At 47.5% G+C, this 13653-nt stretch overlaps 1 pseudogene across 1 annotated transcript in view; it reads left to right on the plus strand.

Annotated features, from left to right (window-relative positions):
- Window positions 1–13653, plus strand: part of LOC306948545 (ras GTPase-activating-like protein IQGAP1) — a 35510-nt pseudogene that overhangs the window by 7028 nt on the left and 14829 nt on the right. Inside the window, exons 3-6 of the transcript in view lie at window positions 5571–5734; window positions 5980–6140; window positions 6658–6782; window positions 10534–10697. The product of the transcript in view is annotated as a ras GTPase-activating-like protein IQGAP1 (transcript). The remainder of the gene's footprint in view (window positions 1–5570; window positions 5735–5979; window positions 6141–6657; window positions 6783–10533; window positions 10698–13653) is intronic.

Below are 13653 nucleotides of genomic sequence, written 5' to 3' on the forward strand. Positions count from 1 at the left end.
AGCAGCTCTTCCCTCACCATGCGCCACGCACGGCTCACACCATTCCCTGTTTCCTCTCTCCAGACCAAGTCCCCCCAGCAGGGTGAAGGAATCACCAGCTGGCTGTTGGTGTTCCTGCTTCAGCCTGGGAAAACCATCATCTGGGGCCAAACGCCAACCACAGCGCCGTCCCAGAGAGCCCTCAGAAATAGAAATCGTAGTGCTGGCAGGTAAGGGTGCAAATCCAGCTTTCAACGCCTTGCTTTTCAGCAACATAGAATTCTTGCTGTCAGTGGGCTTGTATCTACTTCCAGCGTTCCAACCCATTCCTAACACCTTCAGTTCTCCCCTGATCAAGAACCACTTTTGTAATTCAGCTTGTGAAAGTTTGGCACTAACCCCTGTGTATCCTTCCTAGATGAACTGAGCTCTTGTCCACCCAGAAGAGCCGGAGGAAGTAGCGAAGCTGGGCTGTATGCTTCCACCAATGGAGAGCTCTTGGAAAGCACAAATGGCTGCGGTTCAGCTGACAGCCTTCCACGTAACAACAGTGATGGAGAGAGGGAGCTCATCCAAGTTGAAGCCCTCATTTCTCCTGCCTGTGCTGAAGATGCTGACCTGAGCCCGCCAGGCACCACAGTCACCAGCCTGGAGTGTGGCCCGGCGCCTTTGCAGTGCAGCCCAGCCCAAGCAGAGCCCGAGTGCCCCGACAGCAGCACCTCTGTGCAGGAGCAGGTTGGCATCACCGAGGAGAAGCCGTGCCTCTTGGAGGGGGGCTTAGAATCAGGCCTCCAGTCCCAGGCACCGTGCAGCGGATCTGAGAGCTCTGAGCCACTCTCTACGTGACCTTTCCATCCAAGAGAGGACGATTCCCACCTTTACCTGAACCTCTCACGCCCTCCTGTCTTTTTCTTTAATAATAAAAGCACACTTGTGCTCACTCAACGCCTTGACTGCCTGTAGAGTCTTCATTCACGAGGACTGGGTTGAATGCAACACACAGCAAGACACCTCAGCTGGCAACGCTGAGGCTGCAGGGTACACGAAGCAGAGCTCTGGGTTAGTTCCCATTCTGCCTGACTTTGGGGTGTCTGCAGCTCCCAGTAGGTACGGTAGCAAATAATCTCTAGCATCCTGGATGCTGCTTGTGATAACCCCAAGCTTCCTGGTGGTGGCTTTGTGATGCCTTTCAGGGCTTTTGGATGCACTGTGATGCCTTGGCTGCTCCCTAACACCTCTCTCCTCCGGCCGCGTCCATTCCTTGAAGGAATCAGCAGCTGGCTGTTGGTGTTCCTGTTTCAGCCTGGGAAAACCATCTTCTGTGGCCAAACGCCAACTGCAGTGCAATGCCAGGAACCTGCAGAAATGCAAGTCGTAGTGCTGGCAGGTAAGAGTGCAAATCCTGCTTCCAAAGCTCTGCTTTTCAGCAACATAGAATGCATGCTGTCACTGGGCTTGTATCTCCTTCTAGTGTTCCAGCCCATACCTGACACCTTCAGTTCTCCCCTGATCAAGAACCACTTTTGTAATTCAGCTTGGGAGAGTTTGACACCAAGCCCTGTTCATTCTTTTATAGGTGATTCGAGCTCTTGTCAACCGAGCAGAGCTGGAGCAAGTAGCGATGCTGGGCTGTGTGCTTCCATGAATGGAGAGCTCTTGGGAAGCACAAATGGCTGCGGTTCAGCTGACAGCCTGCCGCATAACAACAGTGATGGAAAGAAGGAGCTCATCCAAGTTGAAGCCCTCATTTCTCCTGCCTGTGCTGAAGATGCTGACCTGAGCCTGCCACACACCACAGGCAGCCTGGAGTGTGACCCGGTGCCTCTGCAGTGCAGCCCAGCCCAAGCACAGTCCGAGTGCCCCGACAGCAGCACCTCTGTGCAGGAGCAGGTCGGCATCAATGAGGAGAAGCATAGCCTCTTGGAGGGGGGCTTAGAATCAGGCCTCCAGCCCCAGGCACCGGGCAGCAGCACTGAGAGCTCTGAGCCACTCTCTCCGTGAGCTTTCCACCCAAGAGAGGACGATTCCCATCTTTACCTGGACCTCTCACGCCCTCCTGTCTTTTCCTTTAATAATAGAAGCACACTTGTGCTCACTCAATGCCTTGACTGCCGGTGGAGTTTTCATTCCCGGGGACTGGGATGAATGCAACACACAGCAAGGCACCTCAGCTTGCTCAGCTGCGGCTGTGGGGTGCATGAAGCAGAACTGCAGGCTTGTTCCTGCTTTGTCTGCAGTGAGAGCTCTGCCTATGATTTGGTATGGTAGCTAATAATCTCTAGCATCCTGGATATGGCTCATGATAACCCCAAGCTTCCTGGCTGTGGCTTTGTGATGCTTTCCAGGGCTTTTTGCTGCGTTTTGACTCCTTGGCTGCTCCCTAGCACCTTGCTCCTGCAGCTGTGTTCACTCCTGGCTCCCACTTACAAGCTGGCCATGCAGACCATCTCCACACCTGTCACCACTGTGCTGAGGCAGGAGGAGCTCACCCTGACCAGCATCCGCCCGGCCCCGGGCTCTCGTTGGTCTGCGGCAGTGACGCCGTCTGCCATTGGCTGAGGCACCGTGTGCGGGAGCGAACGTTGGGAGGCGGCTGTTGGAGGCGCGGCTCTCCTCGCAGAGCGCCGCTGCAGCCGCCTGCGCTGCCCCGTAGGAGACCGCGGCGGCAGCCGGAGCTGTCCGGGCGGCACCGGGAGGGAAGCCGCGGCAGCTCGGGAGCGAGTGCTGAGGACAGCTGTGCCGGAGGTGTGTTGGAGAGCGGTGCCGGGACGGGGAGAGGGGCTGTGGGGGGCTCCAGGAAGCTGCGGGGAGGCGACGGGTGGGGGTGCGGGGGGTGATATAGCGAGTTGTGAGGCTGTAGGCGCCTGGGAGGTGATGTAGGGGTTATGGGGAGCTGCTGGGGGGAGAGGCAGATACGGGGCTCTGAGGATGGTGTATAGGGAGGTAGGGGGCTGTGGTGGGCCATAGGGTCATATGGGACTATTGGGGGCTGTTGGGAGCTGTAGGGAGGAAGGAATATGAAGCTGTAGTGCATTGTGGGGGGACTGTAGGCGTGGATATGTAGATTTCTATAAAAAATGAAGCCCCTGTTCTGGGCTGCATTGCAAAAGGGGTGACCAGCAGGGAGAGAGAGGTGATTGTCCTCATCGACTGAGCTCCTTTGAGGCCTCATCTGCAGCGCTGCATCCAGGCGTGGGGCCCGCAGCACAGGAAGGACGTGGAGCTGTTGGAGCGGGTGCAGAGGAGGCACTGAGATGTCAGAGGGCTGGAGCAGCTCTGCTGTGAGGAGAGGTTGAGGGCAGTGGGCTTGTTCAGCCTGGGAAAGAGTAGGCTGCGGGAGACTTCATTGCAGCCTTGCAGTACTTGAGGGGAGTGTATAAGCAGGAAGGGAGCGGCTGTTCACGAGGGTGGATGGTGATAGGACAAGGGGGAATGGTTTTAAAGTGAGACAGGGGAGGTTTAGGTTGATATTAGGAGTAAGTTTTTCGCACAGCGGGTGGTGCCACACAAGAACAGGTTGCCCAGGCGTCAGTGATTTGCAGGCTGGTTCGGCCCTGTTCTGTGACTGACGGGGTGGAGGGATCCGCGGATCCGTGCTTCTGGAAAAGGGAAACAGGGAGAATGATTTCAAAATAATTGAAAACAGCCTTTACAGAAAGCAGGTGGCACCTATCGACTGGTACAAGATCCAAGAGAAATGAATGAAATGGTTCTCAAGTGACACCCCCTGCTTCCTAAGCCCTGTAATTTAATGAGTCCAATCCCACACGGACACAAATGGTTCAGTGTAACAGACCTTAAAGATGCTTTCTGGACCTGCATTTTAGACTCAGAGAGCCGAGATCTTTTTGCAGTTGTACGAGAGGATCCAAAAATGCGACAAAAATAGCAAGATAGGTGGATTGCTTTGCCCCAAGGGTTCATAGAATCGCCTAATTGATTTTATTATATTTTATGTGTTATATTATTATAGGTATTATATATTGTGTTATTATGTGTTATTTTATATACATCGTATATTTTATATTTTATTTTTGTTTTAACTAATGAAGTGCTGGAGAAAGTTTTGGGAAAGTTTCAGGTTGAAGAGTTGGTAAAGCTGTGACAGTATGTAGATGATTTGCTGGTTTGTGGAAAAGAGGAGTCTGAAGTAAAGGAGACTGCAAGTGAAATTGTGAAGTCGTTACTTGTACTGTGTGTCTTCAGTGCATTATTTTCTGAAAGGGTACACCCAAGCAGAGATGTAAGGGATCGTGTGCCTTCAGAGCCTAGAAAAATGTGTCCAGTTTCAGCAAAGTAGGTCTTGGGCACTGCGCTGGATGCATATGTCCGTAATGGGTGTAACATACTGTGACTTGGTTGCATTACTGTGACTAATTGAAGTGGCTTAAGGAAAGGCTGTTTTCTTCTGTTTGTTTATTCCCTTTGCTGAGCTATTTGCACGGAATGAGCTGATGTTGTTGTTGCTGTGGGGTGTAATCAGAAGGATGGGAAAGCGCAGTGTTTGTGTTCGCATGAGGTTATAGCAGGGCTATGTCAGACTATCGTGGATGTTCTTTAAGTAGTTTGAGGCTCCTGGCACATGAAAAATAATCATGACAGCTGTCTCTGTCTTCTATCGAGCTCTTAAAAATACTGCTTGAGATAACAGCAGGTGAGATGAAATGCTGAGCAGCATGGGGCTTGTGTCTGCCTTCAATAATTCTTTTCCTAGGCAGTTTGTGTTAAATTTTGTTCCATGGACTGTGACAGAAATCTGGATTGCTCCGTGAGGTGTTAGAACTAGCTTACCTGTTGACTACTGACATAAGGCTTACTTGATTTGAGCTATGGAACTTTCAGGTTTTTTTTAATGGCTGTTTCTAGGTATCAGATAGCAAATAAAACGTAGATCACAGTGGCTGGATTTGTTTTAATCAGGTGCTTCTGACACCATGCAAAACTCTCTTCTGGAGAAAGTTCCAGAAGCTTTCAGTATTTAACTCTGGCTGTACAATAGCAATTAGTTCAATTTAGAACACATGAAAAGCAAGCTGATAGGGATGTGGTTCCAGGTGGTTTAAATTACAAGAGGGAGATGGTGCAGGTGTAGTAAGTAGGAGGTTACCTTCAAAGTGCCTTCCTGGTTCTCGGTGCTGCTTGATGTTTATTTACGCATTTGTGCTGTGTTCAAGTGCAAGCACTGTAGGGTGCAGAGAACACTGTAGAATGCCTGGTGCTGCCACGACCAGTCATAGATACTGGAAGGAAAAGTTGTTATGAACTACCGATGGAAAACATGGACAGTTGTGAGGCTTCTTCTTGGCAGAAGTTGGTGAGACAGTCCTCTGATAATCAGACAAAAGGTAAACTGGTTTAAACATGAGTCTTACTTTAAAGAGGGCCTTGTGTGGTCTGGTTGTTTACAGTAATGCAGGACTAGTTGGGTAAACAACTGATTGGAAAACCTGTAAGGGAATTAGGTTGTTTTTTTTAGGTTAGGGTTCTTACTATTGAATACAGTACAAGTGCTTGCATGACTGGGAGCCCAACTGTCTGCCGCCGTTGTTCTCATGCTGCCTCTCTGATGTGCTGCCTCTTCAAACTGCTAGGGCTGGCAGCAGCGACCAGCACTAATGCTGCAATTAGAATGGGTGATGCGGAGAAGGCTGTGGCAGAAATGATGAAGCCAGAGGCCCAGCTAGCAGAGGTTTATGCATTTGCTGCCGATCTTTATCCCAAGGAGCTGGCCGCCTTGCAGCAACAAAGCCATGATGTAAGTAATGCATTCTGATGTCTGTGAATTGATATGGATCACCAAATCTGCCTTGTCTGTTTCACTCAATGTGCCTGTCCTGAGTGTTTGTAGAACTGCCTTGATGCTTAGTCTGTTCTGACGTGATGCTTCATCTTGAAGTCTTGAGCTACTCGGCACTGTGAGATTCTGTTTTAATCTCTTGGTGCTCTAGCCATAGTTTTGAAGAGCAAGTGTAATTGATCTGTATTCCCCTTTGTATGCAGGGTAACCTCACCCATGCAGAATTATCTGTTGCTGTAGAGATGCTCTCTTCTGTGGCTGTGATGATCAGGGCTTTGGGTTCAGGGGATGTGAGTGCAGTATGGAGACAACTGAGCAATCCTGTCCCAGGGCTGACAAGCAGTGAGGATGAGAACTGTCAGAGGTGAGTGTTTGGAAGGTTCGTGTCCGTCTTTGATGTTGCTTACATTCCCAAGAGGTTTGGTTTTCTTTTCTTCCCCTTATACTTCAGGTTCTTTCACTGCTGACTCCAATATTAGTTTATTCTCTCTCGGTTCTTGCATCTTGTCTTTGCATTCCCCGTTTCTTACTGATCTGCTCTGAGTACCTTCTCTCAGACCTTTATCAAGGTTTCACAACAAAGCTGTGTTCTGGCCCTACGAGGTTCTCAATTGCACTAGGCCAGCTCCTGCCCTGTGTTTTTTGTCTGAAAGTGTCATGTGGTGTTTTAGTGCTTTTCTGGATTGTTTTGCACTGGAGCTGACCACCTTGCTCACGGTCTTTTGTCTTTTTCCTATTCCTTCTTTCTTTTGCGTATGTCCGTTTTAACCCTTGTGTTACTTCTTCCATTTTGTGTTTAGTTCTCATTGCTGTCTTGTGTGTTCCCTGGCCAGTTTTTCATGACGTGATAATTGCTGGTTTTGATTTTTGTTCTTTGACAGATGTGTGGATGATGTGATGAAGCTGAAAGCTCGGATGCGTGCAGAAGAAAATGAGTTTGTCACGTGGAATGATATCCAGTCACGTGTGGATCGTGTGCACTTAGCTGTGCATGAAGAACACGGAAGTAAGTTTTGCTTGATTAGTGCTAGACTGATCCTAGATCATAAGGTGTGCTAAAACTAGGTGCATGCCAACGAACAATCTTGTTGCTTGATTCGTATAGACTGAGATAGTTGGCTTTTGCCACTGCTTCTTGTGTAGCTGAGTTGCCCTGAAAAGGCTGTAATCTAGAGAGGCTTAAATGTTATGTCAGAGCCTGGAATCTTGACTAACTTGCTTCCTGGATCTGCAAATAGACACGGGCTTCCTGTGTGGCTTCAGTTCATCTGATCACGTGACCCGAACAAGTGCACGCCATGTGCATGCGTGCACCAAAGCACTAGTTTTGCAGCCTTGTATTTGTGAGGCATCACAGCAGAAGCCTGGAAGTTCATGTAGTCCAGCTCCTCGTTTCTTGTAACACTCCTATAAACCCTAGAACAATAGAGACAACAGAGAACCCAAACCATCAACCGTAAAACGCAGAGAATTTTATAATGACATAAGTTGACGTCTTATGGCATAGTTTAGGTAGGAAACTTTTTAATTCTTTCACCTGTTAGTGTTTCATAGAATCATAGAATGGCCTGGGTTGAACAGGACCGTAGTGATCATCTAGTTTCAACCCCCCTGCTGTGCGCAGGTCGCCAACCACCGGCCCAAGCTGCCCAGAGCCACATCCAGCCTGGCCTCGAGTGCCACCAGGGATGGGGCATCCCCAGCCTCCTTGGGCAACCTGTTCCAGTGCAAATATGTTCAGTTTCTTGTGTGCCCCTGTGCATGGATACTTCTTATCTAGTGTCTGAGGAAGTCCTGAAGCCATAGCGACATGTACCCTTCTGCTGTCCTGAAACTTGGTTTCAAATTCAGGAATGCTTTCTAATGAGGAGCTGTAACATATTGTTGTTTCACAGGGTAGTCTTTTTCTGCCGCTGTTGGCTAATTAATCAAGGATAATTACTGCTTGTCCTCTGTGCCCTTTCCTAAGTCAAAAGTTGCCGTGTCTGTTTTCCTTCGTTGTTCCTGGGATGGAGTAGTGTCAACCGTAGTGTGTGTGTTTTTGTAAGAAAGGTCTTTCTTTTCCTACTTTCCCCCCGCTTTCTCTCATGGGGAGAGCAGCATGCCTAAAGGTGTGCATACTGTGTGTGTACACACTGTAGGAGGAAGCAAGCAGTCTGTACCGTAGTCTGCCTAGGTGACGGGGAGTTGTCAGATGAAGGACAGAACAAATGCAGGCATTCTATGGGCTAAGATAATACTGAGAGGGAAATGCAAGTGATGCTGAGACAAAACATAGAATCCTAGAATCACCAAGGCTGGAAAAGACGTAAAAGATCATCCAGTCCAACCGCTCACCTATTCCCAATAGCTCCCACTAAACCATGTCCCTCAACACAACATCCAGCCTTTCCTTGAACACCCCCAAAACAAAACATGCTGTTACGGCCTAGACATCACTGTGAAAAGAGACTCTGAACACACCTGGGTGCTTTCCTGTGCAACCTACGTTAATGAGCCTGCTTCTAGTGAGGGGTTTGGTCTACATGATCTCCAGAGGTCCCTTCCAACCCCTGTGATGATTTTTCTGGATCTGTGATTCTCTAAATGAACTGCCCAACAGTTCAACTTAAACAAATTTCATCTAGTTATTGGTGATGTGGAAACTTAAGGTGAAAGATCTGGCGCGCTAGCAGTCATGGAAGCAAGTAATAGTTAATGTTAGATCTTTTAATAGAAGGCCTACAATTAGGTATTTCTGTGTGTTAGGCTGTGAAATCACTAGTAAAGTAGAATAGAGAACAGTAAGAACAAAAAAATCTAGCACTACCGAATGAGGGAAGAGGAAGAATGGACTGACATTTCGAGTGGGTTTTGTTAAGTGTTCTCTGCAGCTCATTGCTACTACTAGGACACGTTTCAAATTTTGAATTTCAAGTTTTCTGTCAAGAAAGAAATAGAGAAAAAGCATGAATCGGACAATGCTTAGTTGTTGTTTGCTATCTTACTGTATGTTTCTGTCACCATCCTTTGGACACTTTCTCATAGTTTTATGTCCTTTTCATACTGGGGTGACCCAAACTGTACACCGTACTCAGGATGAGGCCACAACAATGCAGAGTAGGGTGGGACAGTCCCCTTCTCTTGACCTGCTAGTAGTCCTGTGCTTGATGCACTCCAGAATACTGTTGGCCCTCCTGGCTACCTGGGAGCGCTGTTGACTCGTATTCAACTTACTGTCAACCAAGACCCTCCAATCTCTTTCATCATGGCTGCTCTCCAGCATCTCCCCCCTTAGTCTGTGTGTATAGCCAGGGTTGCCCTTTCCCAGGTGCAGAATCTGTCACTTGCTCGTACTCAATTTCTTGCAGTTGGCGATTGCTCAGCTCTCTAATTTCTCAGGATCTCTATGCAAGGCCTCTTCACCCTCAACAGATTCAGCAGTTCCTCCCAGTTTAGTGTTGTCAGTCAGCTTGCTCGTAACACCTTCTAGTCCTACATCCAAGTCTTTATGAAAGCATTAAAGAAAGCTGGCCCTAAAATAGAGCCCTGGGGAACCCCTGGAGTGACTGACTGCCAGACCGATGTGACCTCGTTTACTGTGGCTTTTTGGGCCTGACCCATCAGCCACTCATTCACCTACTGCATTGTATTGTTGTCTAGTCGTATGTTGGATGTTTTGTCCAGGATTCTGTGAGAAACGGTGCTGAAAACTTTACTGAAATCCAGAAAGCCCTCAACGGGCTTTTCTAGGTGAACTACAGAGGTGACCTTGTCATTAAAGAAAGCATAGTTAGTTAAATGGTCCTTGAAATGGTGCTTTTTTACAGCAGTCGTACCGTCTTCTTAGCAATCCTGGTTCTTGTGGTGTCCCTAGCGTGTACTGTTCCTTAATCTTTGCTCTGTCCAAATGCAGTGCCTGCTATAAAACGTTCCACTTTGTGATTCTCCTACTGCATGCAGAAGAAAAAGCTGCAGTCTTTGGGTATTTTAACCCAAGTTGTATCCACTCTGAGCTCCTCGCTTTCTTTCACAAGATCTTTGTTGTAAACTCTCCAACTGTGATTTGAACTGTTGCTTCTTTCAGCAAGCAAGAATTGAATATTCAATATACGTTGCATCACACGACCTCTGGGTGTCCATTCCAACCCAAATTACTTTGGGATTTGCTGTAGGTTTGGCATGTGTGACTCAGGCTTTGTTCACATTTAGCTAAGTGTAAGCTATCTATTTATGTCTGTTTTCAGTTAGTTGAACTGTAGTCCTCGCTGTGCCTGGCAGCACCCACATCTGTTGTAATACGGCTCATAGTACATGCATCCAGTAAATCCTGGTATTTCAGAAGTGAAGGCACTGTATTTTTGAATGGCGTTCTGTGCAAAGCTATAGCTTGGTGTGAAGAGCTTTATTCTGAAGGATTCTTGAAAACTTGTGACTTATTAGCCCTGATAGGTTTTGATAATTCCCTTCTAGTGGATTTGAGCTACGTGTTGAAGAACTCAGTTGTGTCCATTCATGTGGTCTCCCCGAGGGATTTTTTTTCTGCTTTTTCCTTTATTTATTAGTTTGTCCAAAAATGTGTGGCTTCCTTAAGGTGGAGAAGTGGTCTTGCTTTCTTTCCTAGTAGAAAATGATTGCTACTAAAATGTTGCTATTCTCAGTGGGTATTTGGTTTAGCACTAATAGCACTTTTCTTCCAAAGCACAGTTTCCTGATGATGGTAAAGGATTGGATAAGGATTGGATCTTGTATTTGTTCTTCTATCCCTTTCTCTCTAGGAGTTTTGGCTGTTGGGCTTATCAGCGAGGCGCTGGATGAAGGAGACACCAGAAAAACTCTGCAAGCCTTACAGGTTCCTGCAGCAAAACTGGAGGGTGTAACCCCACAGGTAGGTCAGCATTATCAGGGCACACTGCTTGGGGCTAAGAGAGAGAAAGCACCGGTGGGTGTAGTTGAAAGTACCTCTCCAGAAGCCTTTGCATCTGTGTACTGAGGGCATTCCTGATGTTGGGAAAAAAGCTGGGAAACAGATGTGGAAATGAAAGGGTGAACGCTGCATGCTATCAGCTGATGTCACCTGGCCAGTTTGGATCTGTCTGTATGAAGGCAAGAGAGATGCAGGCATAACACGTGAATCTTTGTGAACTACAGAGATGGGCTTAAAGATATGAACTGCTTGAGATGGATTGCTCTAGCTAATCGTACGTCCAGAGTGGCACACGTACCTTCTTTTTGGAGATATAAGGAGATGGTTCAGTTTCATTTGTTTTTATAAGAAGGCAGTGTTTATCCTAATAGTTGTGAATTTCCAAATGCAAGTCTCGTTCAGTCTCCGTTTTTCAGTGCTATTTGTTAAATGTATCCATAGGTGTAGTTACATAAAGCACAAATGAGGTTTGAGAAATAGGAAAAAAAACTTGTTAGGTGATGAATTTGTTCAGAAGGAGGGGAAAATGGAAAACAAAATATATGCTTCTAGCAAGATGCGTATGAATGCCTGTCACTCACTAGGTGACACTGCAGATGCTATGCATTTTTTGCATGGTGGTTGTCTGTTGTGGTAGCCCAGGACTTCTCCTGACTTAGGTGGAGTTGCCTCTTTGTGTAACTGGTCTGTATGTGCAGGTGAAAATGGAGAGAGGAAGAATGATCTCACCTTACTGCTTTAGGAAGGAAGATGAAACGCTGTATGGGTGGTGTTTGGTTGCCCCGCCTCGGGCAGGGGGTTGGAGATTCGTGATCCTTGAGGTCCCTTCCAACCCTGTGATTCTGTGGTGTACATGCTACTGATTTTTTTTTTTTAACAGATGAGTGGGATGCTATTTTATTTCCTTATGCTTACACAGAAGTAGCAGATGTGCTTCCTTTCAGTTGCCTAAGTGTGTTTAATTTCTTTTTGTAATATCTTTTCAGTTGTGGAGCTCATTGTTCTAATTCCAGCAGGGATTTTAGCATAGAGACTGGGATGATACTGTGTTCAACATTGGTGTTTTTTTGTATGTTTGTTTGCTTTGTTTTTTTTGAGTAAGTGTAAACCTTCACGATGGCAGTGTCCGAAAACTGCGCTGGTGATGAAGATCACTGAGCAGCTTCGTCAGTGGCCCTGAAAGGGTTCATGTTCCTCAGGAACCCATTTTGTGCTGAAGCATTTCCTCCTGCTGAGTGAGAATGAAAGAACGAGTTGTTCTTAGTGTGCATGGAAGCTTCTGCCAGGCTGGATTGGTGACTTCAGTTGACGTGAAATTACCTCATTGAGGCATATGTTCAGTGTAGGGCTCCTCCCTGCAACATGGCAGCAATTTCAGAGATGGTGAGATCGTGGTACGGACTAGCACTGTGGGTAGAACAGTTGCTGTCCTGAGTCAACGTGCTTACTAGCTGGTGACTTCTGTACCTTGGGACTGAGAGGGATTGTAGTTCAGCACAAGGCAGGGGATCTGGCGTATGATGCGATTTCTCACGTGATGAGCAGTGAGAGAAGTGTTAACCCTGCAGTGTGTGACAGCGCGTGTCCCTGCTGGGGGGACGGTGACAGTAAATGCACGGGAAAGATCAGAGGGTTTTGATAGTCCTGGGATTGATGACTCTGCTGGTAGAGATGACAGTGCAAGAGTTTGTTCTTCTAAGTCTGCCACCCTTCCCCAACAGGAATTTCTACATTGCTGAAGCAGTCATGGGACTCCTTGGACATTCAGATAAAACTTGTTAAAGGGATGTAGGTTTCAATCCAAAGCAGTGGTAATGTGGAGGGTATGTAAGGAAATGTCAATTTTCAGTCCTGCCACAGAACTCTTCATGCTGGAATACAGTGGCTCTTTGTGCAGGGTGATTATTAATCCGTGTCAGAAGTCGATGTTTCCTGTGTCCTGTTTGCACATCAGGAGATGTTGGAGGGATGGCAATTGCTTCTTAAGATCTCCTTCCATAGTAACCCCCAGGAAGCAACAGTGGGGGTGGAGGAGCTGTGCTTGGCAGCTGCTGGACTATTGTTCATTACGTGTATTTTGGGGTTTGCTAAACACTTGTCTCTTGGAAAATTTCTGCGTGTAACGTTATTTAATGAGTTTCTTCAGCCAAAACATAAGATACGGTGTGATCAGTACTCCACAGCAAACGGTCTGTTAAAAGAGAGACTTGAGAGATGCTTTTACTGTTGTACATTTGTATTTACCCCCAGTACATACAGTGCTTTTTGATTTGCTGGTCCAGCAATCTGCAACCCTTTGTGGACGGGACAAGAGCAGCCTGCTGTTGTGTTAGTTAGCCATCAGTTTTTGGTTGCTGCTCCTGTATGTGCATTTCCACTTCCTAAAGTTTCCCTGAACAAGTCCTTGCAGCCTGGTACTGGGAAAGGACTCTTGTTAGTCTATGTTTGTGTCCACCTCAGCGGAACAAAGCTTTTCAGGAAAAGTCCTAGGAGTGCTGGTAGGCAGACACCCAGGTGGCTGTGAGTCGGCAGTGTGCTCGTGCTGCCTGGAAGGCTTCAGTAGAGAGGTGATCCTTCCACTTGGCATTGGTGAGGCTGCTCCTGTACTGTGTCCAGTTCTGCCCTGCCCCCCAAACAGGAGACACGAATGTTCTGGAGATAGGCCAGCGTAGGGCCCCTGAGGTGCCTGAGGGACTGGAACACCTCTCCAGAGAGGAAAGCTGAGGGTGAGGAGACTCTTGAGTCTAGAGATGAGAGGGCTTGGGGGGAATCTGTTCAGTGTATGTGAAAGCTGGAAGTGAGGATGCAGTTGAGGACAAGAGGCATTGAGTACAAACTGGGGTTCAAGAGGTGCCATCTAAACGTCAGGCAGCACTTTACAGTGGAGGGAACTGAGCAGTAGCGGAGGTCGAGCAGAGAGGGACTGGAGTCTTTTCTGTGGAGTTGTTCAGAAGCCATCTGGATCTGGTCT

Source organism: Tetrao urogallus (assembly GCF_951394365.1).
Source record: "Tetrao urogallus genome assembly, chromosome: 7".
Classification (NCBI taxonomy): Eukaryota; Metazoa; Chordata; class Aves; order Galliformes; family Phasianidae; genus Tetrao; species Tetrao urogallus.